This window comes from Callithrix jacchus, chromosome 6 (assembly GCF_049354715.1).
Source record: "Callithrix jacchus isolate 240 chromosome 6, calJac240_pri, whole genome shotgun sequence".
In the NCBI taxonomy this organism is placed as follows: Eukaryota; Metazoa; Chordata; class Mammalia; order Primates; family Cebidae; genus Callithrix; species Callithrix jacchus.
The window spans coordinates 4,059,529-4,085,717 of NC_133507.1; the positions used below are offsets into that span (position 1 = coordinate 4,059,529).

General features: G+C 45.9%; 1 long non-coding RNA gene across 1 annotated transcript; it reads right to left on the reverse strand.

The window, feature by feature from the left end:
* Window positions 1-3,915: 3,915 nt before the first annotated feature.
* Window positions 3,916-24,831, reverse strand: LOC144582950 (uncharacterized). The gene is made up of 3 exons (XR_013536511.1): window positions 24,560-24,831; window positions 8,172-9,897; window positions 3,916-6,798 (listed from the first exon to the last, which is right to left on the reverse strand). It is a non-coding gene; the product is annotated as an uncharacterized LOC144582950 (long non-coding RNA).
* Window positions 24,832-26,189: the final 1,358 nt, after the last annotated feature.

Sequence of the window (26,189 nt, forward strand, 5' to 3'; positions counted from 1 at the left end):
ATATGTATATTTAATTTTATAAATGTACATATACATACTTAGTATTTCTTATTATTAAGCATATAATATGTGTCCATAACACCTTGGTATTTCTGAATAATTTAGAGAAAATAGGCTTCCCTCCTTGAAAAGAACTTGCTTATAAAAAATAATGTTGCATTCAATTATTTCCATAAACATTAGTGATAACACTGGTTGCTCAAGTGGTGTAAAGATCTCAAATAAATTTCAGTCTAACCAACGTTTGCTTACAAAGCGGCCACAAGAACATCCTTGTTAACGGTGACGACCCAGCCCAGAGAGAGAAGCCACTTAATCACCGCTCAGCCAGTGACACTTAAGAATTCCTGTCTATTCGTGGACAGTACTGAGCAGAATTCTTGAGTTGCAGCAATGAAGAAAACACTCATTTTCCAGAGAAATGGGTAATATCCTAGAAACTGGAATTCTACACCCCCCTGCTGGATTTTCTGGTTTATGAGATTATTTTTAACAACAGGGAAGAAAAACTGAGGCCTTATGTGGATTGGAAAGGCTGTCAGTTGTTCTGATAGAGTCATCTGCTCTCCAACTCATCCTGCCACAGACGAGCACGAGGCTTTATCACGGAACTAGCATCTGGAAGGCAGTATTACAAAACATGCCATTTACAGCATTTTTGCCCTGAGACTAGGCACTAACGTGAGATTTAGGAAGCGACTGTTTTCTCCCAGTACATGACTTGTCCTTTCATTGCTTTTTAAGTGGTGCCTTTGGATAGGCAGAAATGTTTAACTGCCATCATGTTCAATTTATCATTTATTTAAATGGTTAATATGCGTTTTGTGTCCTGTCTCAGAAATCTTTCCCAAGCATATGCAGCTATTCTATATTTTCCTTAAGACTTTATAGTTTTATCTTTAGAAACACAATGTACCTTATATCATATATATATATATATATATATATATATACACACACACACACGGACACACACACATACATAGACATATATATGACATATACACACACACGGACACACTCACACACATGGATACACGGACACACACACACACACGAACACACACACACATCCAAATGTTCTAGCATCATTTATAGAAAAGAAGCTTCTTTTCTCATTGAATTGCTTTCATTGCTTTGTTGCAAATCGATGGGCCATATATGTGTGGGTGTATTTATGGGCTCTCTGTCTTGTTCCATGGATATATGTGTCTACTGTTATGCAAATACTGCTTGGGTTTCTAATCCATCAGGACAAATAAGGCCCGGATGCTAAACATTCGCTAAAATGTTGGCTTTTCTATCCTAACCCTCACCCTACTGCAAGTTTGCATGTCATTTCACTTTGTCCCCAGGGATGAAAGCATCGCTAGGTCTGTTTTCACCTGGAAAAATCACATGCCTTTCTAGAAATTAGTAACTTAGATTTCTTTATGTCCTCAGCTCTCTGGTGTGCTTAAAACCACCACCACAACCATGATATTACCACTTATCTGAACTTCTCCTCCACGGTAGTGTGGAGGCAATGTTTCCTGCAGTTTTCCGCCTCTGGACTGAAGGCAGAACTCCACGCAGTAAATTATATTTGAGAGCTGCAATTCCCATAAGTAGACAGGCTGCTCTAGATGGCGGTAGAGGGAGGCAAACAGAGCTCGGCGGTGCTGCATTCTGAGCATTAGGTTCTCTGTGTAACCCAAAACCGACGCTCTTATTTCATCTCCCTCTGGAAGCGCCGCGCTAGACACGAGCTTACCAGACATTGGAAGTCAGCCTGCGAGCCGTCTTTCTAATTTACAGTCGACCTTTGAGCAACGTGGTTTTGAACGAAGAGAGTCCATTCATACTCAGTAAATCCTCCTGCCTCCCTTTCTACCTCCTCCACCTTTCTCCTCCGCCACCCCTTGAGACAGCAAGACCAAGTCCTTATCTTCTTCCTTCTCAGCCTACTCAACGTGAAGACAAAGAGGATGAAGACTTTTATGAAGACGGTTTCCATGTAATGAATAGGAAACACATTTTCTCTTTCTTATGATTTCTTAGTAACATTTTTCTCTAACTTGCTGTACTGTAAGAATACAGCACATGACACATATAACACACACGAGATGTGGTAGTCAACTGTTTATGTGACTGATGAGGTTTTCTGTCAATAGTAGGCTATCAGTGGTTAGTTTTTTGCTGAGTCAAAAGTTTTACGTGGATTTCTGACTATCACGGGTTCGGCACCTCTAACTCGTGCATCATTCAAGGGTTAACTATACAATGCTGGGCCAGAATTCAAAGCACATTAAATGAAACTAAAAGCAATCTGCATTTTCTAACTGGAAAGCAATATTCTTGTTTGCATTTGCAAACCAAGCAATGCAAAGCAAAGGCCAAATAGCATCGTGGGCTTCTCCTTGCTGTGCCCTTCCCAGGAGTGGGGGCACGGGCACACAGGGAGTCCGCGTCACCAGACACATACAGAGAAAGTTCCAGAGGCATGAAAACAAGAGAAAGGGAGCCTTGCTCCTGGAATAGCCACATGGAACCAAGAGCTTCTATAGTCAGCCCTCCCTGTCGGCAGGTTCCGTATCTGTGAATTCAGCTAATCCTGGATTGAAAATACTAAGCAAAAATATACCTGTACTAAACACGCACAGACTTTTTTCCTTCTCATATTCCCTAAACAATATGGCATATCAACTATTTACATGGCAGTTACTTTGCATGGGGTGATATAAATAAACTAAAGATGATTAAAGTATATGGGGAAATGTACACTGGTTATATCCAAATGCCCCATCACTTTGGACCACGGAATTGAGCATCCCTGGATCTGGTGGTGTTTGAAGGAGGTCCTGGGACCAATCCTCCAAAGACACTCAGAGACAACTGTATGTATTTCCTGGCTTCTACGTGAGAAAAGAATAGACTTCTTTATATTTAAGTATGAACTGTTATTATTCTCCTTGCAGCCACTCGCCCTTGCCCCTGACTAATGCAATACTTTCCCAGCGGTTTGAAGCCTATTTTCATAATGACCTGCTGCAGACATGGGGACCCAGAAAACAGACAACCATGAAGCTCTGTACAGATCACCATATTAACTCCTACAGCTCATCATATTAATTCCTCCGGGGCACTTCATTAGAAGTCCTAGGTGATGACACCTGGAAGCAGCTTTGCTTGTTTGAAAACAGATGGAAAGTGATAAGGGTACAGGAAGGCAAGAAATGAGGACCAAGGGAAGCAGGGGGAACAGCAAATGTAATTGTACAGAGAGCTCAGGGAGTTAGGAATGGGGCAGGGGCATAGGCCAGCACGGTGACTCACACCTGAAATCCCAGCACTTTGGGAGGTTGAGGCAGATGGATTGCTTGAACTCAGGAGTTAGAGAACAGCCTGGGCAACATGGTGAGACTTCATCTCTACTAAAAATACAAAACACTAGCCAGGTGTGGTGATGTGCACCTGTAATCCCAGCTACTCCAGAGGCTCAGGTGGGAGGATCAATTAAGCCCAGGAGGCAGAGGTTGCAGTGAGATGAGATGGTACCACTGCACTCCAGCCTGGGTGACAGTGAGACTCTGTCTCAAAAATAAATAAATAGGCAGGGGTGGATCAGTCTGAAAAATATGAAAGAGTGAAAGACAGCAGGTGTCACAGAACATCATTTTCAATCCCATGTTGTCAACATGTAACAGGATTTTTGAAGGGAAGGAGGCATCATAAATCTTAACTGGAGGAGCTAATCTTTGGACATCTGGAGTAGTCCCATAAGAAAGCTGGCCGGGTGCGGTGGCTCAAGCCTGTAATCCCAGCACTTTGGGAGGCCGAGGCGGGGGGATCACGAGGTCGAGAGATCGAGACCAACCTGGTCAACATGGTGAAACCCTGTCTCTACTAAAATACAAAAAATTAGCTGGGCATGGTGACGCGTGCCTGTAATCCCAGCTACTCAGGAGGCTGAGGCAGGAGAATTGCCTGAACCCAGGAGGCGGAGGTTGCGGTGAGCCGAGATCGCGCCATTGCACTCCAGCCTGGGTAACGAGAGCGAAACTCTGTCTCAAAAAAAAAAAAAAAAAAAGAAAAGAAAGCTGTGCTCCGGGCCAGGCACAGTGGCTCACATCTGTAATCCTAACGCTCTGGGAAACTGAGGTGAGTTCAAGACCATTCTTGGCCACATAGCCTATTTTTAAAAATTAGCTGGGCATGGTGGCACATGTCTGTAGTCCCAGGTACTCGGGAAGCTGAGGCAGGAGGACATCTTGAGCCCAGCAATTTGAGGCTGCAGTGAGCTATGATGGCACCACTGTACTCCAGCCTGGGTGACAGAAGGAGGCCCCGTCTCTAACTGTGCTCCAACTCTATGGTTCCTGTCTGTAGTGACAGAATTTTAAGATGGCTCCCAGATCTTTGCTTTCTGGTTTCACTCCTGAGACCATAACATGCTATATTGAAAAGGCAGGTTAGGTTACCTGGGTGGGTCTAATCTTATCACATATGCCACAAAAAAGCTACAGACCTCCCTCACAATTTGCCCACAAGGAAATTCCTGGTGGATGAAAGACAGTGAGGATTAAGTTCCGATTTTTTCTTATTTTGCCCAGATTCCTTTCTAAGGGGTCTGGGAGTCATGCCCTATAAACCATAAATTCTCATCACATGGGTTTACATATCGGGACTTATTTCCAATCTGACTCTGGTATAACATCACGTGACAAAGAAGAAAATAAAAGTATTTTACCCCCAAAACTTGTTTCTTTGCCATATTTTGATTTTTATTTTTTTGACAGTGTCTCACTCTGTCACCCAGACTAGAGTGCAGTGGCACGATCTCAGCTCACTGCAGCCTCCGCCTCCTGGGTTCAAGCAATTCTCCTGCCTTAGCCTCCTGAGTAGCTGGGAGTACAGCTGCATACCACTACGCCCAGCTAATTTTTGTATTTTCAGTAGAGACTTGGTTTCACCATGTTGGCCAGGATTGTCTCGATCTCTTCATTTTGTGATCTTTCCGCCTGGGTCTCCCAAAGTGTTGTGATCACAGGCTTGAGCCACTGTGCCCTGCCTTTGGGCCGTATTTTGAAGTGACCCTGCAAAATGCACTTTCTCCCACAAAGTGCATCCTTTGTGGGAGAAAATCTGCATCTGTAAAGAATCTCTATTCACATAGCTAGATCTTTTTCTACCAGGCCCTCCCAATCTAGAACAGGCTAACTGAGAGTCTAGCACCTTTTAAAGGTCTGAATAGGAAACACCTGTCATCTGTTGTCTCTAAGGGCAGCCACTAAGAGACTTCAAAAGAGTCTTGGTCTCCACAATCTTTTTTTTTTTTTTGAGACGGAGTTTCGCTGTTGTCACTCAGTCTGGAGTGCAATGGCGCGATCTCGGCTCACTGCAACCTCCGCCTCCTGGGTTCAAGCAATTCTCCTGCCTCAGCCTCCCAAGTAGCTGGGACTACAGGCATGTACCACCATGCCCAGCTAATTTTTGTATTTTTAGTAGAGACGGGGTTTCACCATGTTGATCAGGATGGTCTCGATCTCTTGACCTCATGATCCACCCACCTTGGCTTCCCAAGGTGCTGGGATTAAAGGCGTGAGCCACTGCACCCGGCCTGAACCTTCCCTTTCTATCCACCCAGCTCTTTAGAAAAACTCAACTAATTGTCAACCAGAAAATGCCTAAATTCACAGATAGCCTGGAAACCCCTGCTTCTAACTGTCCTGCCTTCCAGCACCAAAGCAATGTATTTCTCAAATGTATTTGATTGATGTCTCATTCGTCCCTAAAATGGGTAAAGCCACGCTGCGCCCCAACCCCTTTGGGCACATGTTCTCAGGACCTCCTGAGGGCTGTGTTGTGTGCCGTGGTCACTCATTTTTGGCTCAGAATAAATCTCTTCAAATATTTTACAGAGTTTGACTCTTTCCATCGTCAACAGACAGAACTCCTCATCCCTCTGCTCACGTGAGACAGATGCATATCTGACTGCTTCCTTTGCCCTACTGTTTCAATAAACCAGACTAAGGCATAAGGGACTATCCCTGCAAATTGCATATTCAATGAAGGGCTAATCAGAAACTCAACGGAATGCAACCGTTCCTCTCTTATCTACCTATGACCTGGAAGCCCCCTCCCCACTTCAAGTAGTCCTGCCTTTGAGGATCGAACCACCGTGTATCTCTAGTCTCCCTAAACTGTATAAAACCAAGCGGTGCCTGGACCGCCTTGGGCACATGTCAGGACCTTCTGAGGCTACATCATGGGTGCATCCTCAGCCTTGACAATGTGAACTTTCTAAATTGATTGACACCTGTCTCGGATACCTTTCAGTTTACAAACATAAAATATATGTGGATCTGAACTCTATATGCAAATACATGTGAACATTCTCTAAGCTATCAGATGACAAGACACTGGTGTATCACTGAACCAACACCACCACCGTTCTAACAGAGCTGGCCAAACAAGTGGGCATGTGATCTGACTCTGAGTGAGCCCACACACGCACAGCAGACAAGTCCCAGCACTCAGCCTCCCTATTTCAGAATACTGTGCTGCCAGCCAAGGCAAGGGATTACTCATTTTATTACATCCCACACGCCACACTCTAATACATATTAGATCCCTACAGCCTTGCTTGTGCCGATACCAAGGAAGCAGGCAGGAAGGATTGCAGACTTGCCTGGTGACTGGTGGTGACATTAAAATCAGGCAAAAATGCCACTCTGATCTTCCTCACTCTCCCAAGGCGTAGAAGTTGACTTGCAGCTACCAAATGTGGCAATCCCTGGAGGGGTTTCAGCCAGCCGCCTGTGTGGAATTTAAAGTATTATGCATGATTAATTACCAAAAAACTCAGGCGGGCACTCTGTCAGGTGTGTGTGAGAATGAATGTGAGTCTATGACTGGGTGTGAGTGTGACAGTAGATGTGAGTCTATGAGTGTGTGTGTGTGAGTGGATGTGAGTCTATGAGTGGGTGTGAGTGTGTGAGTGGATGTGAGTCTGAGCAGGGGTGAGTGGGTGTGAGTCTGAGTGGATGTGAGTCTATGAGTGGGTGTGTGTGAGTGGATGTGAGTCTATGAGTGGGTGTGAGTGTGTGAGTGGATGTGAGTCTGAGCAGGGGTGAGTGGGTGTGAGTCTGAGTGGATGTGAGTCTATTAGTGGGTGTGTGTGAGTGTGAGTCTATGAGTGGGTGTGTGTGAGTGGATGTGAGTCTGAGTGGATGTGAGTCTATGAGTGGGTGTGTGAGTGGATGTGAGTCTGAGTGGGTGTGAGTCTATGAGTAGGTGTGTGAGTGGATGTGATTCTATGAGGGGGTGTGTGAGCTGATGTGAGTTTATGAGTGGATGTGTGAGTGGATGTGAGTCTGGGTGTGAGTGTGAGTGGAGGAGAGTCTATGAGTGGGTGTGAGTGTGAGAATGTGAGTCTTGGTGTATATGAGTGGATGTGAGTCTATGAGTGTGTGAGAGTCGACGTGAGTCTGAGAGGGTATATGATTGGGTGTGAGTGTGCGTGAGTGGATGTGTCTGAGTGGGTGTGAGTGTATGTGAGTCTAAGAGTGGGTGTGAGTGTGTGAGTCTGAGTGGGTGTGAGTGTGAGTGGATGTGAGTCTGAGTGGGTGTGAGTGTGAGTGGATGTGAGTCTGAGTGGGTGTGGGTCTATGAGTAGGTGTGTGAGTGGATGTGATTCTATGAGGGGGTGTGTGAGCTGATGTGAGTTTATGAGTGGATGTGTGAGTGGATGTGAGTCTGGGTGTGAGTGTGAGTGGAGGAGAGTCTATGAGTGGGTGTGAGTGTGAGTGAGAATGTGAGTCTTGGTGTATATGAGTGGATGTGAGTCTGAGTGTGTGAGAGTCGACGTGAGTCTGAGTGGGTATATGATTGGGTGTGAGTGTGTGTGAGTGGATGTGTCTGAGTGGGTGTGAGTGTGTGAGTGGATGTGAGTCTGAGTGGGTGTGAGTGTGTGTGCGCACTCCATAGCTGCACTTGTATAGGCATGAGAGCAAGGTTTTCAAACCAGAAAGGCCCAATATTAATTCTGTTCAGATGCTTAGAGTTTGCATCTTCTTATTTTAAGATGCATCCCAACCCTATTCCTTGTGTTTTCCAAAATGTACATTTATTCAAATCTAAATAAAGATGTGCATTTGGCTTTTCAAACTATAGGGAGCTACCAGGCTCACCTCTGAAAATCTCTATCTGCAACTGTGCGGGCTGCTGCTCTCTTTGGGCTCCGGCAAATCTGCATTTCACGCCATCTATTCCCAAACATTCCATGTTCCTGTAAACCTTCTAGGCAACTCACTGAACCTTTGAATTGGTTCCTTCTCATGATTAGAAGCCAGGGTTCTGGCTGGGCGCGGTGGCTCATGCCTGTAATCCTAGCACTTTGGGAGGCCGAGGTGGGTGGATTGCCTGAGCTCAGGAGTTTGAGACCAGCCTGGGTAACAATGGTAAAAATCTGTTTCTGCTAAAGCGTAAACATTAGCCGGGCACAGTGCTGGATGCCTGTAATCCCAGTTACTCTGGCTGAGGCACAAAAATTGCTTGAAACCAAGAGGCGGAGGTTGCAGTGAGAAGACGGTGCCACTGCACTCCAGCCTGGGCGGCAGATCCAGACTGTCTCCAACAGGGAAAAAAAAAAAAAGTAGCAGCCAGTCTTCTTTTCTCTGTGTTATGCACTGGTCCAGTCCCAGCGGCATGGAGTAACCCTGCCCTGCCCTGCATTTGGTGTGTGGAGCACAAACACACAGGGTAGCAACAGGCTCAAAGAGCAGACAGCCTAGTTCAGCTGCAGAGACCCCCGAAAGCACAAGCTGTCGAGCTGCCCAGCTTGTTCTCCCTCACAGTCAGAAGTCGCTGCTTTATGACACTGGAAGAGTGCGACAGTGACACCAAACCGACAGCCCATGCTTCGTCAGGGGCAGGCGAGGGCTTGTTGACACACGATCGCCATCCTTTGAGTGGCAGGATTCTTCTCTCCCACATTCCCTTCCCCAGACAACACCGACTCCCTGGGGGCTGCTTCAGCCCGGGCCTCTCCACCCCTCTTCCTCCAGACAATAGTGGGTGCCACCTGTCCCTCCCGCAGATGTCTCACTACGTGAGGATCTGTGCCCACCTCACCCCTAAAAGCAATTCACAGCAGGCACCCCACGTTCCATGTAGCCCCTTTCTCTCAGCTCTGTTATGTGAATCTGTCCCCATCCTAGGAAGCACCAAGCCTCAGGAATTTCTTGCCGGGTTGTTTGCTGTCTTCCTTAGCTTTGCTCGACTGGAGCTGTCCTCCTCCCTTAGCCAGGATCTCGGTATGTGACTGCAAGGAAATCTGCAGCACGTAGACTTTGGGGGTGCCAAGCAGCTTGTGCCTCCCACCTGCACCAGCAGGAAGCCGGTGGGTCAGCTCAGATGCTCACGCAGACACACGTGCAGAGGTGGAGATAGAATCCAGGCAGCCCTGTCTTTGAACTTAAAGTTCCACCGGGTTAGTTGGCCACGAGGCTTGGGGCTGAACATCTCTCTTGAGCTACCTATGCTGAGGTGAGGACCAGGTGAGAGAGCAGGTGCCATGTTGAGGTGCGGTCCTTCAACAATGGCAGGAGGGCTGCATGCCTACCAGGCAGGAGCGCTGGAGCCCCTTTGTCAGAGAGCAGGCCCAGTGATAATGGCAGGTGTGGATAACCTTGGAAGGGAGGGCAGCAGCCCTCAGGGGAGCGCCCGGGGCCTCCACAGGAGGTGACAGACAGCCAGGCAGAAGAACGGAGATGGGGGTGGCAGGAGCCCTTGGCAATGGGAGGAGGGGAAGGTGACCCAGGAACCAGGGGCTCACTAGGCCTTTCTCTGAGACAGCAGTTCTCAGAAGTTGGATGCGCTTCTTTAGATATGATTAATTTTCAAGTAATTTTTGGGCTGAAAAGGAAAAAGAAAACAAGGTTGGACAGATGCATCTGTTACTCCTACACAGCTTACGGCAGCAAACTGTCGCTGATTTTACCATGTTTATATGTTTATTCATTTTCTCATTTTATATTGCGTATGCTTATTATGTTTGTATGTAGTTATACAGAAACAGGAAATAATAAAAACGGGTGGGCTCTTTTTGGTAAAGAAATTAATTATTTTTAGTTGTGAGGTAAAATTTCAGTCAACTTGACTTTATACAACATAAAACCGTCGATATGTTTTTCCATGACCCCAATTTTTAAAAAATGCAAACATGTACTCCAAGTGTAATTATCAAAAGACTTTTTAGACATAAAACTGAACGTTTCAGCTAATTACAAATGTGACCTAGTAAGAGCATTTATTAGGACAAACCTACAAACTCAGAGTTCGTAAGAATCATCTACCTGCCAAACACTTCCAGCCAACGATATCCCTCTCCACGTAATCTAACACACAGCAGGCCACATGAGAGGTTATTTTAAAACGATTAATACCAAGTGATGTCTTTGTTATTTGCAAATGATGGTTGTAACTGTCATGGGCCGTTATGAACGGGAAGACAGACAGTAGGAAATGCTGCATTACCTATTAAAACTTAATATGTACAGTCATCCCTCAGTATCCAGAGGACAACTCCTAGCGCATACCAAAATCTGCAGGAGAGGTAGTAACATACCGAGTTCAGCAAGAGAAGGAGAGAGAAAATGAGATCAAGGCAATATTTTAAAAGATAATTCTGAGAGTGTTCCAAACTTGATTAAAGACCACAATCCATGGGATGAGGAAGCCCAATGAATCCCACACAGAATAAATAAAAAGGAGTCTGCGCCCGGACACTAACATAATATTATCTATATGCAGAGGGAATTTTATACCCTAGAACAAATATCTTTCTTTTTTTTTTTTGAGATGGAGTCTCCCTCTGTCACCCAGGCTAGAGTGCAATGGCATGATCTCAGCTCACTGCAACCACCGCCTCCCGGGTTCCAGCTATTCCCCTGCCTCAGCCTCCCAATAGCTGGAACTACAGGTGTGCACCACCATGCACGGCTAATTCTTCTATTTTTAGTAGAGACAGGGTTTCACCACATTGTTCAGGCTGGTCTTGAACTCCTGACCTCATGATCCACCCTCCTCACACTCCCAAAGTGCTGGGATTACAGGCATGAGCCACTGTGCCTGGCTGAACAAACACCTTTCAAAACAAAGGATAAATAAAGATATTTTCAAATCTACTGCAGAGCAATTTTGCCACTTACAGACCATAACTAAAGGAATTTCTAATAGATGGTGAGAGATACATGAATTGAAGAGCAAGTGAAGTATCAAATGTCATCAAATCTAAATATTCATTTGTAAAATCCTGGTAGGGGGAGGTTGCAGTGAGCTGACATCATGCCACTGCACTCCAGCCTCAGCAACAAAGTGAGACTCCAACTCAAAAAATAAAAATCATAACAAATATATTTTGAAAACAAAAACCATTACAAGATAGAAAGAGGATCATTAAGTAATGCAAAGATATCAAAAATAAACCAGAAAGATATAACTGTAAACTTATATATAATTAATAACATAGTCTCAAAATACATTAATCCAAATTAACTTCATTACAGGCAGAAATGGATAAACCCACCAGAGTAACAGGTGTTAACATACCTTTTTCAGTGATGATGGATCAAAGAGATAAATATAAATCACCAGGCAATAGAACATTCCACTAAAAAAGGGAAAGGCTTCACTTAAAGGATATGTATGAAATACCTAACTACTGTAAAGTACACACTCTTTTCAGACATAAAAATACACTTACTGACCAAATAGTGGGCAATAAGCTAGTCTCAACAAATTCCAAAAGGTTGGTATCATGCAAGTCACATTGGCCCCCACCGAAACGCAACTGTTACAAAAAGATAGCTAGACAAACCACATACATTTGGAAAGTACGAAATACTCTTCTAAATAACTCATAAAATAATAAATCAATGAAAATTAGAAAATATTTAGAACTAAATTATCATTTAAAAATCACATACCAAAATTGTCAGATGTCGCTAGATCAATTTTTAGAGTCACATTTACAATGTTATACAGTTATATTAGAAAAGAAAATTAAATAGTAATGAGCTACAGGATTAAATCAAGAAGGCAGAAAAACAACAGCAGAATCAAACTGACAAAAACAGAAAAAAAACGATGTAGGTTCCTGCCTTGGGCCCCCAGTCTGGGAACGATGGACATCAAGTGCCTTGCATAGAGCCCCCTCTTGCCCACCCATAGCTTTCCCAGGGGCACTGCTCTAGGCTGGGAGCGGAGGACCAGCCCCCTCCCCCGTCCCATCTCCTCCCTTGGGACTAAGAGCGTCTCTATCACCTCTGCCTCTGCCTTGGAGGGTGGAGAGAAGGTCTGCTAGCACTGGGAAGGAAGCAGGAGTCTGTCCAGCCCCACAGTGCAGCTTCTCCAGGGCCGCAGCTGAGGGTTGCTCCCTGCAGCACCCAAGCACCGACCTCAGAATTCCGCCTTAACCAGCCCTGGGGCTCCACTCCCCCGGCTCTGAGTGTGGGGGCATAGGCAAGACCCCCATGTGGTGCCATATAAATATGCATATGTATATATAGATTTTAGGGGAAGGAAAGCGAGAAGGGTCAGAGTAGAGACACCCCTCCCTTCTCCCTTTCCTGGGCCCAGAAGTAGGGGAAGGGAAGGAAAGAATTCTTACATTTTTTAAACGGCTATTTTCTGAATGAAACAAGTTGGGCCAAGGGGCCCCAGGCCCTGTCCTCTGTCCCTCACACCCCTTTGGTCTGTTCATTCATTCCAAAAAATCATTTCTTGAGCAACTTCTGTGCTCAGCATACGGCCAGGCCCACCAGCTAAGCATATGTGGGGTCTCTACACCAGCTCATCAGTGCCACCTCGCCCATGCAACTTCACCGGTGCCTTTGGAGGATCTATAGGAGGTGGGATTTTTGTGGGGTTTGGGGATCTCCAGGAAGCCTGGCCAAGCTGTCCCCTCTCCTGTGCCAGTCCATCCCCTAGAGCCTGATCCCCTGCTGGCTGGGCCCACTCCCAAGATGTCCTGCCTTCCAACCCTGTGTCTGAAGTACTTCCTCCTAACATGGAGATTCTGGAGGCCAAGGTCTTGGGCTCTCCCTAGGGTCTAATGGTTAAGGGGACCCACATGCCAGTGCCAAGGGGGATGTTGAGTGGCGATGTCGCTGTGCCCCCTCACCCAGAGCAGGGTGGGGAGTGAATACGGTTGGCCGACATCAGGTGGCCTTCCCATTTAAGTGCCCTCTTTGTGACTGAGAGCCCCAGTGTGGTGAGAACAAAACAGAAAGCCGGACCCCCCCCCACCCACCAAAAAAAGGGAAGATGTCCAGCCTCACAGGTACTCCGGGAAACACAAGCTGAAACCACAGGCGCTGTGGTTTCACGCGTCCCACACTAGCCATGACAACGTCAAGCACGAAGAAGAATGCGAGTAGCCAGTCCCCGGGGCACCGCTTGCGCAGGGGTAACTGCTGCCGTACAATCAGCAGTTTGGTGACATGCATGACCGATGGGCAACGAGTCCACAGCCAGATGTGCGCGCTGTTACACTGTGCGATTTGTATGTCCGGAGTCACACATAAGAGTGGTCACAGCTCCACTTTACGTAAAGGCAAAAAACACTGGAGACTTGAAACGACCGTGAAAAGCTGAATGCGTGGATGCATTCCAGTGTGTTAACTTAAGGACTACTATTCAAGAAAAAAGTGAGTTCATCACTCCAACCCACAGTACCGCCGTGAATCTCAGGAATCAGCTGAGGAAAGAATGAAATTGCAAAGAGCGTAAACAGCGTGCTCGAATTTATACTGGTTGAAAACATGCAAAGCTAAGCAATGCACTATTTGTGGATACAAACACATATATATGCAAATATATATATAATGAAGAAAATTAACAGCATGACAATCACAGAATTCTGCACCGGAGTTCCCTCTCGGGACTGGGAAGGGGAATGAGGTAAGAGCAGGAAAAGCCTCTAATGGGACTTTATGGGGGTATGGCTCACTTTCTTTCTTTCTCTACTTTCTTTCTTTTCCTTCTTTCCTTCCTTTTCTTTCTTTCCTTTCTTTCTTTTGTTTCTTTCTCTTTTTGTTTTGCTTATTTATTTTTGGTTTTTTGAGACTGAGTTTTGCTCTTGTTGCCCAGGCTGGAGTGCAATGGCACGATCTCAGCTAACTGCAACCTCTGCCTCCCCCATTCAAGCAATTATCCTGCCTCAGCCTCCCAAGTAGCTGGGATTACAGGTGCTGGGATAACAGGCGTGGGCCACCACACCCAGCCTAAAAACATATTTTGACACATCATTGGAATCTAAATTAAGCCAAATGACTGCTATTGTAGTTATTAGCAAGTATCCTATTAAAAAATGTATCTTTCTGCCCCTTGTCATATTTCTTTGGTTCATTTTGCTTCCTAAAAGGGAGAAAAGGATACTCAAGTACCTTTTCTCACCCACACACAACAGCATCAGCAATTATACCTGAACTGCCTTTTAGTTCTACAAGTTATAATGCAGATGAGAGATGAATCTCATTTGTCCATACCATCATAGATTAACACTCCTCAAACAAAGATTCTAAAAATATTATCTTATCCATTATCACTTTCTATAAAATTATAGAAGGAAACTATTTACAACTGAATAGAAGATCTTTGAGTTTTGCCTCCTTGATCATCCCCTGTAGAGAAGACAAAAACAGCAGAACAGAATCTGAAAGTAGCTGATATGAAGAATTAACCCGGAAGCTTAAGGGATTCTAGTAATAAAAAAAATAAAAAGAAATTATAGTTGAAACAGAAAGTCAAACTTTGTAGTCTTACAGAGAAATTCTTAACCATTTTCCCAAAGAAGTCATAATCTACGCAAAAATGGAGAGAGGAGAAGAGGCTTGGTTCTCCCTAGCAAAAGAAAGAGAGATGAGAAGAGGCTTGGTTTTCCCTAGCAACGAGAGAGAGGAGAGAGAGAGAGAGAGAGAGAGAGAGAGAGAGAGAGAGAGAGAGAGAGAGAGAGAGAGAGACTGAGAGAAAGGAGAAGAGGTTTGATTCTTCCTAACAAAGAGAGAGAGAAGAGGAGGCTTGGTCCTACCCAGCAAAAAAAAAGAGAGAGAGAGAGGCCGGGCACCGTGGCTCACGCCTGTAATCCCAGCACTTTGGGAGGCCAAGGCAGGTGGATCACAAGGTCAAGAGATCAAGACCATCCTGGTCAACATGGTGAAACCCCGTCCCTACTAAAAATACAAAAAATTAGCTGGACATGGTGGCATGTGCCTGTAATCCCAGCTACTCGGGAGGCTGAGGCAGGAGAATTGCCTGAACCCAGGAGGCAGAGGTTGTGGTGAGCCAAGATCGTGCCATTGCACTCCAGCCTGGGTAACAAGAGCGAAACTCCATCTCAATTTAAAAAAAAAAAGAAGAAGAAAAAAGAGAGAGAGAGAAGAGACTTGGTTCTCCCTAGCAACAAAAGAGAGACAGGAGAGGCTTGGTTCTCTGCAGCAATGTTCTATGAGGAAGTCACAGAAGCAGCTGTGATAGAAATAATATTGACATTTCTAAGTGTTATACTAAGCATGTTACTTGTATGCTATCACTGCAAACTTTACAATATCCATGTTCAATAGATTTTTTTTTAACCTACATTTTACAGAAGAATAAACTGAGGCTTATATAGGTGTGTAACTTACTCAAAGCTACACAGGAATCAAATATCCAAAAAGTGGTTGACCCTGAGGCTGTGCTCTCCAGCAGACGCTGTCCCAGGAAGATGTCCAGGCAGCCCTGCATCCTCTAAAGATCAGTCCCAGTCCCACAAACAGCTGGCCGAGGGCAGTGCTGCTTTCCAAACCCAGGTCTTCTGGTGCCTAAACGTGTTCCTTTTCTACAAAATGCAATTGCCATAACTGTGAAGTGGAATGAATAATTTTGCTTCTCTCTAACCTAACCATCTCATAATATAAGGTGTTATTAATGCCGGGATGTAATTTCTTGATTTCCTTAGTTTTAATTGATTTGCTTAGCACTACTTTAATGTGTATATGACAGTTTCATCCTTTATAACAGAAAAGACTATTGTAAGTTAATTAAAAATGTCATTATGTCTTAAAATAGCCAGCAGGTTTTAATGGGCTATTGATCACAGAGTGCATTTCTTTATAATGATGTCTTTGCTTTGTTCTTTAATTGCAAAGTATTTGTATAATCAACTATCATTATTGCCAATTTACTGGCAAAAGAAAATTTAAAAAGTAATTTTGCAAATACCAAAATTACAATATATAGATGAAAACAAGAATAATATAATGACACCTTAGATTTTAAAATAATTATGATAAATAATTGAACTTATGACATCTGTGTGGAGCAAGAAAAAAAAATCCACTTCACTTGTAGGTAAATTGTAACTGAAAGGAAGACTGAAATTATTTTCCCAAGGAAGCAGTGGTGATGACTTTGAAAAGGCAGGGTAAGGTTTAAATTACAAACTTCTAGAGATTAAGATTCTCTGAATCTTTCCTGAGAGAAATGAAAGACCTAAATAAATGAAGAGAAGCTTCTTGTTCATCAGTTAGAAGAGTCAGTATTTTTAAGATGCTTATTCTTCCCAAATTGATCTCTAGATCCAATGTACTCCTAGTCAAAATCCCAGCAATTTTTCACAGCTACTGATAAGCTGATTCTAACATTCACCTGGAGATGCAGAGGAAAGTGACAGAAGTACTTTAGAAAGAACCAAGTTGGCGGACTAAGACAATTTAATTTCAAGACGTATTATAAAGTGACAGGCATCAAGACAGTGTTGTACCAGCATAGAGACAAATAAATCCAGAGAAGAGAATAAAGAGTCCAGGCACAGACCCACACATATATGGACAACTAATTTTTGACAAAACTGCAAGGGCAATTTGTTGGAGAAAGGGCAGTCTTTTCTACAGATGGGACTGGAACAATGAACAGATTAAATATACATACCCGGATATGGTTTGGTGGAGTCCCCACCCAAATCTCATCTTGGGCTGTAGCTCTCATAATTCCCATGAGTCTCACAAAATCTGATGGTTTTATAAAGGGCAGTTCCCCTGCACAAGCTCTCTTGCCTGCCGCCATGTGAGAAGTGACTTTTTCCTCATTTGCTTTCTGCCATGTGAGGCCTCCCTAGCCATATGGAATGTGAGTCCATTAAATCTCTTTCCTTTATAAATTACCCAGTCTCTGGTATATGATTATTAGCCAAGTGAGAGGAGACAAATACATACCTTATACCAAAAAGTAACTAACGATGTATCTTAGACATAAACGCAAAGCCTACGATGATAAACTTCTGCAAGTATAAATAAGAGACTGTCTTTGTGCCCTTGGGTCAGGAAAGGATTTCATGTTTATGACACCAAATCACTTCATGAAAATTAATCATTCTGCTTGCCCAAAGACAAGCTATAGATTGAGGGAAAATATCTGCAAATCACAGATCTACTTAAGAATCTAGAATATATCAAGAATTCTCAAAACTGAGTAATGGGAAAATAACTCTGTTTTTTTTTTTTTTGATGGACAAAAGGTTTCAGCGGGCATTTCAGCAAGGAACATATACGAATGACAAATAACCACATAAAAAGATACTCAGTATCATTAGTTATTAGGGAAGTACAAATTAAAACCACAAGGAAGTGCCATAATGCACACATCAGAATGGGCCGTGACAGATGCGGGCAGGGATTCAGAGGACCTGAACTCTCATATACTGCTGGTGGAAATGAAAAGGGCACAATCATTTTGGAAAGTAGTTTAAAGAGTTTCTTAAAGAGTTAAAAATTTGGGCCAGGCACGGTGGTTCAAGCCTGTAATCCCAGCACTTTGGGAGGCCGAGGCGGGTGGATCACAAGGTCAAAAGATCGAGACCATCCTGGTCAACATGGTGAAACCCCGTCTCTACTAAAAATACAAAAAATTAGCTGGGCATGGTGGCGCATGCCTGTAATCCCAGCTACTCAGGAGGCTGAGGGAGGAGAATTGCCTGAACCCAGGAGGCGGAGGTTGCGGTGAGCCGAGATCGCGCCATTGCACTCCAGCCTGGGTAACAACAGTGAAACTCCGTCTCAAAAAAAAAAAATAAAGTTAAAAATTAATCTACCATATGATCCAGCCGCTTTACCCCCGAGTGTTTACCTAAGAGGATTGAAAGTCTGTGTGCATACAAACACGTGCTCATCAGTATTCACAGCAGCTGCATCTGTAATTACCACACGCTGCAAACAACCCAAACGTCCATTACCAAAAAGGGAATGAACTGTGGATTCTGCTGCAACATGAATAAATCTCAAAACCATTATGTCTAAGGAGAGAAGACAAAGCAAAAAGAACATATTCTACGGCTCTATTTGTACAAAACACTAGGAAATGCACATAAATCTATAGTGTCAGAGCAGACAGTGGCTGCCTGGGAGTCAGAAGCAATCAGAATGACTGTACAGGGGTACAAGGAAAGTTTGGAGAGCGATGGGTTTTTTTTGGAAAGGGTCTTGCTTTGTCACCCTGGAGTGCAGTGGTGCGATCTTGGCTCACCGCAACCTCCGCCTCCTGTGTTCAAGCGATTCTCCTGCCTCAGCCTCCAGAGTAGCTGGGACTACAGGCGCGCACCACCACGCCCAGCTAATTTTTGCATCTGTAGTGGAGACGGGGTTTCACCATGTTGACCAGGCTTGTCTTGTACTCCTGATCTTGTGATCCCCCTGCCTCAGCCTCCCAAAGTGCTGGGATTACAGGTGTGAGCCACCGCGCCTGACTGGATATACTGACTATCTTGATTATGGTGATGGTTTCTTGAGTATCATACATATGTCAAACATATCAAATTATATTATTTAAATATCTGCAGTTTATTGTGTGTCAATTATAATGCTATAATTTATAGCATCTTTAAAAAATTAATAAAATATAAATATCTTTTAAAAATTAAATTTAAAGTACAAACATTAAGAGTATAGAAGTAATGGTTCTCCAGGCCACTGATACTGAAAATATCCGTGTACCAGCAGTACCAGCAGCTCCTGGAACTTTGTAATGAATGCGGAATCTCAGGCCCCACTGAGACCTACTAAAAAACATAAACTGCGTTTGAACAAGGTCCCCACAAGCTTAAGGACACATTAGGGGGCATGGTGGCTCACGCCTGTAATCCCCACACTTTGGGAGGCTGAGGTGGGCAAAGTATGATGTCAGGAGTTTGAGACCATCCTGGCCAACACAGTGGAATCCCGCCTCTACTAAAAATATGAAAAATTAGCTGGGCATGGTGGCACGCGCCTGTAATCCCAGCTACTCGGGAGGTTGAGGCAGGAAAATCGCCTGAAGCTGGGAGGTGGAGGTTGCAGTGAGCCAAGGTCCCGCCATTGTACTCCAGCCAGGCAACAGTGCAAGACTCTGTCTCAAAAACAAAAGGACACATTAAAATTTGAGACACGGTGCACCTAACAGAGCATGATGTGGGGAGGGCTTGTCCATGAGCACATAGGATCTGCACCTGTTCTTCCCTCTCCCTGCTAGGGACTCCGTGGCCCAGAAAAGCAGAAAAGAATGCATTCCCTTACTACTAGCAATGCAGGGAGCTGGCATGTGAAGTTCAAGGCTCCTCTTTCCAAAAGCCGTGATAGCCTGCAGAGCGGTGTGGGGGGTGGACACTGAGGAGATACGGCTGAGGGAAGCTGGTGCAATTTCGGGCAATTCCAGCCTGGATTCTAGCAGGCTGCATGTAAACTCAACCCACTGAAAAGGAGGCTTCGCAGTCCTGCCTCCGTTATACTCCATTTGCCTCCCAAACACAAAAACCATCCCACCCTAAATCCACTCAAAGGCCCTACTTCCTGCACCTTTCACTCCCAGCAGGAGGCTTGAAAGAAAACCCGTGAGACCGTGGCACTGTCCACACAGAGCCACACTCTCTCTGAGTTTCTTTGTTGTGGAATCAGCAAAGATTCTTCCCCTCCTCCTCAGTATGGGCCACAGCTTTTTAGCAGTGGCACGGGGCAGTGGTACAACCACCTGAGGTGCCCTCCAAAGTGACAATCACCATCAACGTAGTGACACAGTCATGCAAGTCCAAACGCCTGCCTTTCTGTTCTTCAGTGTTCTCTCCTTCACTAAATAACAAAGGCACCCTCACCTGGGCTGGCCTCTGATGTCCTTTTATATCACTGACACTAGGTTCTTTGGCCCAAAGATTTTCCAAGCAGCTGTACTGTTTGAAAACACAGTTGGAAACATGTTTAAAAGATGTTGGCTGAAAACCTAATTGTGTGATCTACAAACAAGAGGTTCTTAAACAAATACCATTTGTTTTAACATCAGAGACGGGGAAGCCACAGGCCAGGAACTGTACCACGGAGCCTCGCGAACTTCAATGGCTGGAAGCCCCCAGAGGGCAGGCAAGCTTCTCAAGCACCTACACAATGCCTGTAAAGGGATAGGAAGGGTGAAGAAGTAAATCAAGAGGATGTGTAAATAGGGAGGGAACCAGAGGCTGATCCAAGCCTATCCCTGCAAAGATGGGAGAAAGGCAGCCTTGGTATCCAGGCAATGATGTGTAGACTTAAAACTAAAGATAGGAAAAAAACGAAGAGAAGCTGTCATTAAAATGCTCCAAAATGTGCTGAACGGAATATTAAAGCCTCCCTTCAAGCCTGATCCTAAATACGAGTCATAAGCCTGGGATTCTGCGGCGCAGTCCGTTAGACAAGGACTTCACAGGCAGTAAGCTTGTGGCAGCTGACGTGATGCCACAGCAGGCTCTTGCATAGTATTTTGGAAGCATTCTTTGAACGAATGCAGAGTCAGGCTTCCAATATAACAAGCAACACTCTCCTTATAGATTCTGTTTCAGTCAAGATTCCTGATTCAAGGGGAGCAAACGCCATGAGAGGAAGCTGAATCTTGTTAATGATCCTGCATGTGCAAAAAACATTCCTTGGAAAGTGCTAAATTGTTACAAAAATGTCTGTAGAAGGGGAAAATTAATTCATTTGTGCTTTTTTTGTGTGATTCTCTTTCTTGATAGAATCGGTGGTATTGATTTTTATTTATAAGCATAAAGTTGCTTCCATTTTTTTTTCCCATTGACTAATAAATGTGTCAGCTAAAAGTTTCTCTACTGGCGGGTCACAGCTGCGAATGTGAGGCCTGGCTAACCTGCATTACGCATGATTTCAAGCAAGTCATTCAATGTCTTTGACGGTCCTCGCACCTGTAATCTCAGCACTTTGGGAGGCCCAGGCAGGTGGATCACTTGAGGTTGGGACTCCACACACAGGTGGATATTGAAGCCCAAGGCGAGTTATGCAGTGTGGCCCACCTGAGAAGGAGGCTGCGGGGACCTCTGTGGGCGCCCTCTTCCAGCGCGCCAGTCCTGTGAGTCTGTGCTCTAAAATGTGTGGAACTCTCCAGAAAAAACATGTTCCCATCAATGCAAGACAACACTGCTGCTATGTGGCCTGTGGCACAGGATATGCTTCTGTCCTGCGGACTGTGATCTGGGGAAGGTCATGGCTGGGGCTCCTGGCCTCTCCACCCTCCAAGTGATGAAGGAGAGGACCTGGGCCTCTGCAGCTTGGGACCAGCCGCAGGAATCTGCATTCCTGCATCACTGGAAATTAGGATGAGAACCCTCAATGCTAACATGCAAAGGAATCACTGAGAGGCTTATTGAAGATGCAGACGCATTCAGGGGCTCTTGACAAAGTCGGGATGGGGTGTGGTTTAGGATGATCTCTTTCTTTTCTTCCCTCCCTACCTCCCTTCCTTCCTTCTTTCAGTTTAGGATGATCTCTTTTTCTTTCTTTTCTCTCTCTGTAGAGTTTTGCTCTTGTTGCCCAGGCTGAAGTGCAATGGCACCATCTCAGCTCACAGCAACCTCCTCCTTCCAGGTTCAAGTGATTCTCCTGCCTCAGCCTCCCAAGTAGCTGGGATTACAGGCGTGCACCACCATACCTGGCTAATTTTGTATTGGTAGTAGAGATTGGGTTTCTCCATGTTGGTCAGGCTGGTCTCGAATTCCCAACCTCAAGTGATCCACCTGCCTGGGCTTCCCAAAGTGCTGCGATTACAGGTGTGAGCCATCACGCCCGGCCAGGTTGATCTCTTTCTAATGTGCACCCAGTGTTGAATCAGAATCAGATCAACACTGGAACAATGATTCAGACGTTTCCCACTCAGAGCGGGGGCCACAGACAAGCAGAAGCAACACCACCGGGCAGCTGTGAGACATTCAGAATCTTAGCTCTGCCCCAGATCAACTGCATGAGAATCCAAGTTTTCATTCAAATCTGAAAAGCTCTGCTTTAGTAGAATTGCATCTGTGTGACCTTACCCGCTCTCCTTCCTTCGTTGGTGGTAGTGATGGAATTGTTCAAATCACTACTTAACGAGAGTTGCTAAGATGCCCAAATGCTTCAGAAATCAACAATAAACATTCTGAGAATGTTGCTGTCAGGAACTGTGAAGCATTTATGCTACTTTCAAGGTAATAAGTTACCCCACCACCATTTCCTAGGTGCTGCAAGACGATACGAGACCCCTAGGTCAGAGACAAAAGACTGTCGTAGCACAGAAGGCAGCGCGAGCTTCAGGTTCGTGTCAGTTCACCTTGCACTCCACACCGCATGAGGATGACAGAGGAACAGGGTAGGCAGAGAGCTTGCATCGCAGCTAAGGACTCCTGAGTTTAGGGAACCCTAACCAATGCCGCAGAAAAAAGGCATTCTCTTTCTTATCCTGGTCAGGAAATAAATGTGCCCTCTGCCTCAGAGGGAGGCATTGTCTCTGTCTTCCAAAGCTATTTGCTATACAAATATCCTTGAAATGATGGTCTGGAACAAAAGCTGATTCAAGAGGCACAAAAGGACACGGGGAATTGGCTTCCCAAAGTTACTCTCTTGAATGTCCTTTCGTTCATATGAAATGCCTTTCTCCATACCCTTGCTTGCGGAGAAACGCAGATACGTCAAAGTTTACAGTCAACACGCAGAACAGCAATAAATAGGACCCAAGTTAAGCCTATCTTGAGCCTTAAGGAAACTTGCATGTAGGAAGTGCATATACCTGAAGGCTGTAATTTCTATTTTGTATATAGTAACCTGTTGAGATCTGTTTTACAGCAATGCAGTAGACGGTCAGAAGGCTGTTCGGATTCCTTCTGTTAACCGTGTGACGAGTTAGTTAAAAGAATATAAATTAAAATAGTCAGATGATAATAGTTTCGATTTTTATGAATGTGAATGTGCACTAACAAATGTAAAACTATTATCATCTTACTATTTTAATTTATAGGTTGCTTCTCTTTTTCATATGAGGTTTTCCCAAACTGAATAAACCGAAGCCCACAGGAAGCAACAGCAACGCCGCTCTGGTCTTAAAGTGCAGGCGCTAAAAGAAACGGAGGAGGGACGGAAAGGGGAAGCACCGAGTCGCCAACGACTGATGTGCCCTTCGTCTCCTTTCCACTGCATTTCACGTTTGGTTTCCATGGAGATCCACTTTTGCGGGTGATCTCTCCTCGCGAGGACTACAGGCAGGTTTTTTTTTTTTTTTTTTTGAGACGGAGTTTCGCTCTTGTTACCCAGGCTGGAGTGCAATGGCGCGATCTCGGCTCACCGCAACCTCCGCCTCCTGGGTTCAGGCAATTCTCCTGCCTCAGCCTCCTGAGTAGCTGGGATTACAGGCACGCGCCACCATGCCCAGCTAATTTTTGTATTTTTAGTAGAGACGGGATTTCACCATGTTGACCAGGATGGTCTTGATCTCTTGACCTCGTGATCCACCCACCTCGGCCTCCCAAAGTGCTGGGATTACAGGCGTGAGCCACCGCGCCTGGTCCCAGCTTTTTTTTCTTTCTTTCTTCTTTTTTCTTGTTTTACAGGCAGATTTTTCTTTCTTCTTTTTTCTTGTTTTACAGGCAGATTTTTCTTTCTTCTTTTTTCTTGTTTTACAGGCAGATTTTTCTTTCTTTCTTCTTTTTTCTTGTTTTACAGGCAGATTTTTCTTTCTTCTTTTTTCTTGTTTTACAGGCAGATTTTTCTTTCTTCTTTTTTCTTGTTTTACAGGCAGATTTTTCTTTCTTTTTTCTTGTTTTACAGGCAGATTTTTCTTTCTTTTTTCTTGTTTTACAGGCAGATTTTTCAATCCGCACAACGCAGTGATGTCTGGAGCAGAGAGGACGCTGGCAGGAGGACGGCGGGCGGGGGAGCTGGGGGGCGACCGGAGGTGGGGTCCGCCTGGATCCCGGGGCCCCGGAGAGCGCTGCGGAGCCGCCGAGCAGGCCTCAAGGCAGCCACGCACCCGTGACATCTCGGAGGGGCCTCGCTCTCCTCTTTCCCGTGGAAAATGTATTTGCAGCATCCGGGGCACTGGAGTTGGTATCTGGATACAGGAAACACTAAACAACGGAAATGCAGAAGCGCGGACGGCGAGTCCAGGGAGCGTCACGGGCACTGAGCGATCCGGAAACGGACGGCGTTCCCGTGGGGAGGGGACAAGGACACAGCGCGCGGGGACGCGCCCGCCGCCCCGCCCCGCCCCGGCCTCCGCTCACCGGCTGCACGCGCGGGTCCTCGAACTGGGGCGGCCTTCCTTCCCCTCACGGCGACGGCGACGGGGAGGGGTCCAAGGTCCCCTGTCGCCACCGGAAGCGGAAGCAGCAGGCCTTGGGGCGGGGCCCAGAGCCTCGGCCTGGGAGCGGATTCCCGCCTGCGGGGGGCGCCGCGGGGAAGGTTTCGCGCTCTGGCCTCCTGCGCTCCTCGTTCCGCGCGCTCCGGACGCGGCCGCCCCTCCCGGTGCGCTCCCCTCGGCGTCTCGCCGCGCCTCAGCCCCCGGCCCCTGAGCGGCCACAATGCGGGCTTCGGGGTAGAGCGTCAGGACTCACCGCCCGGGTTCCCACCTCGGCCTCGCCGCTCCACAGCGCCCCTGCTGGCGGGGCGGGCTTCACGTTAAGCCCCACGGGGAGGGCTCTTTTTTTTTTTTTTTTTTTTTTTTTTTTTTTTCCCCCCTGTGACGGAGTGTCGCTCTTGTGACCCAGGCTGGAGTGCAATGGCGTGATCTCGGCTCACCGCAACCTCCGCCTCCTGGGTTCAGGCAATTCTCCTGCCTCAGCCTCCCGAGTAGCTGGGATTACAGGCACGCGCCACCACGCCCAGCTAATTTTTTGTATTTTTAATAGAGACGGGGTTTCACCATGTTGACCAGGATGGTCTCGATCTCTTGACCTCGTGATCCACCCGCCTCGGCCTCCCAAAGTGCTGGGATTACAGGTGGGAGGGTTCTTTTTAAAATTATTTTCATACTTTAAGTTCTGGGGTACGTGTGCAGGCCGTGCAGGTTTGTTACACTGGTAACCACGTGCCATAGTGGTGGTTTCTGCATCCATCGCCCCATCATCCACATTAGGTATTTCTCCTAATGCTGCCCCTCCCCCAGCCCCCCACCCCCAGGCACGCCTAGGTGCCACGTGGAGGGCTCAGAACCCCAGGCATGGACTCTCCACGAAAGACAGCTCTGATGGATCGGAGGAGCCACGGGAATCCAAGCTCAGCGGGTGAGCAGGGTGGCCTTGGAAAGAACCGACTCTGCCCACACCTCGAGCTTGCACTTCCCGGCTCCAGAACTGTGAAGAAATAAGTAACAGACCCCAGCCCGCGCCAGTGGTCCTTTTTGCAGTCTACTTAGTGCCAGATTCTCGCGTTTTTTGTGCTTTTTGTTGGTAGTTTCACTGTTTAAAATGGCCCCTAGCATAGTGCAGACATGCTGACTCATGTGCTGTGCCTTCTGGGGAAAATATGTGCCTTAGGTAAGTTTTATTCCGTTTTGGTGTTGTTAGTCATGAGTTCAATGTTCACGAATCAACAGTGAATAGTAAATAAGGGGTCTTCACACAGAAGCACACATAAAGCAAAGTTATAAAACACACTGCCGGGCGTGGTGGCTCACACCTGTAGTCCCAGAACTTTGGGAGGCCCAGGTGGGCGGATCAACTGAGGTCAGAAGTTCGAGATCAGCCTGGCCAAGATGGTGAAACCCCTGTCTCTACTAAAAATACGAAAATTAGTCAGGCATGGTGGTGCACACCTGTAATCCCAGCTCCGGAGGCTGAGGCAGGAGAATCGCTGGAACCCAGGAGGTGAAGGTTGCAGTGAGCCAAGATTGAGCCACTGCTCTCCAGCTGGGGT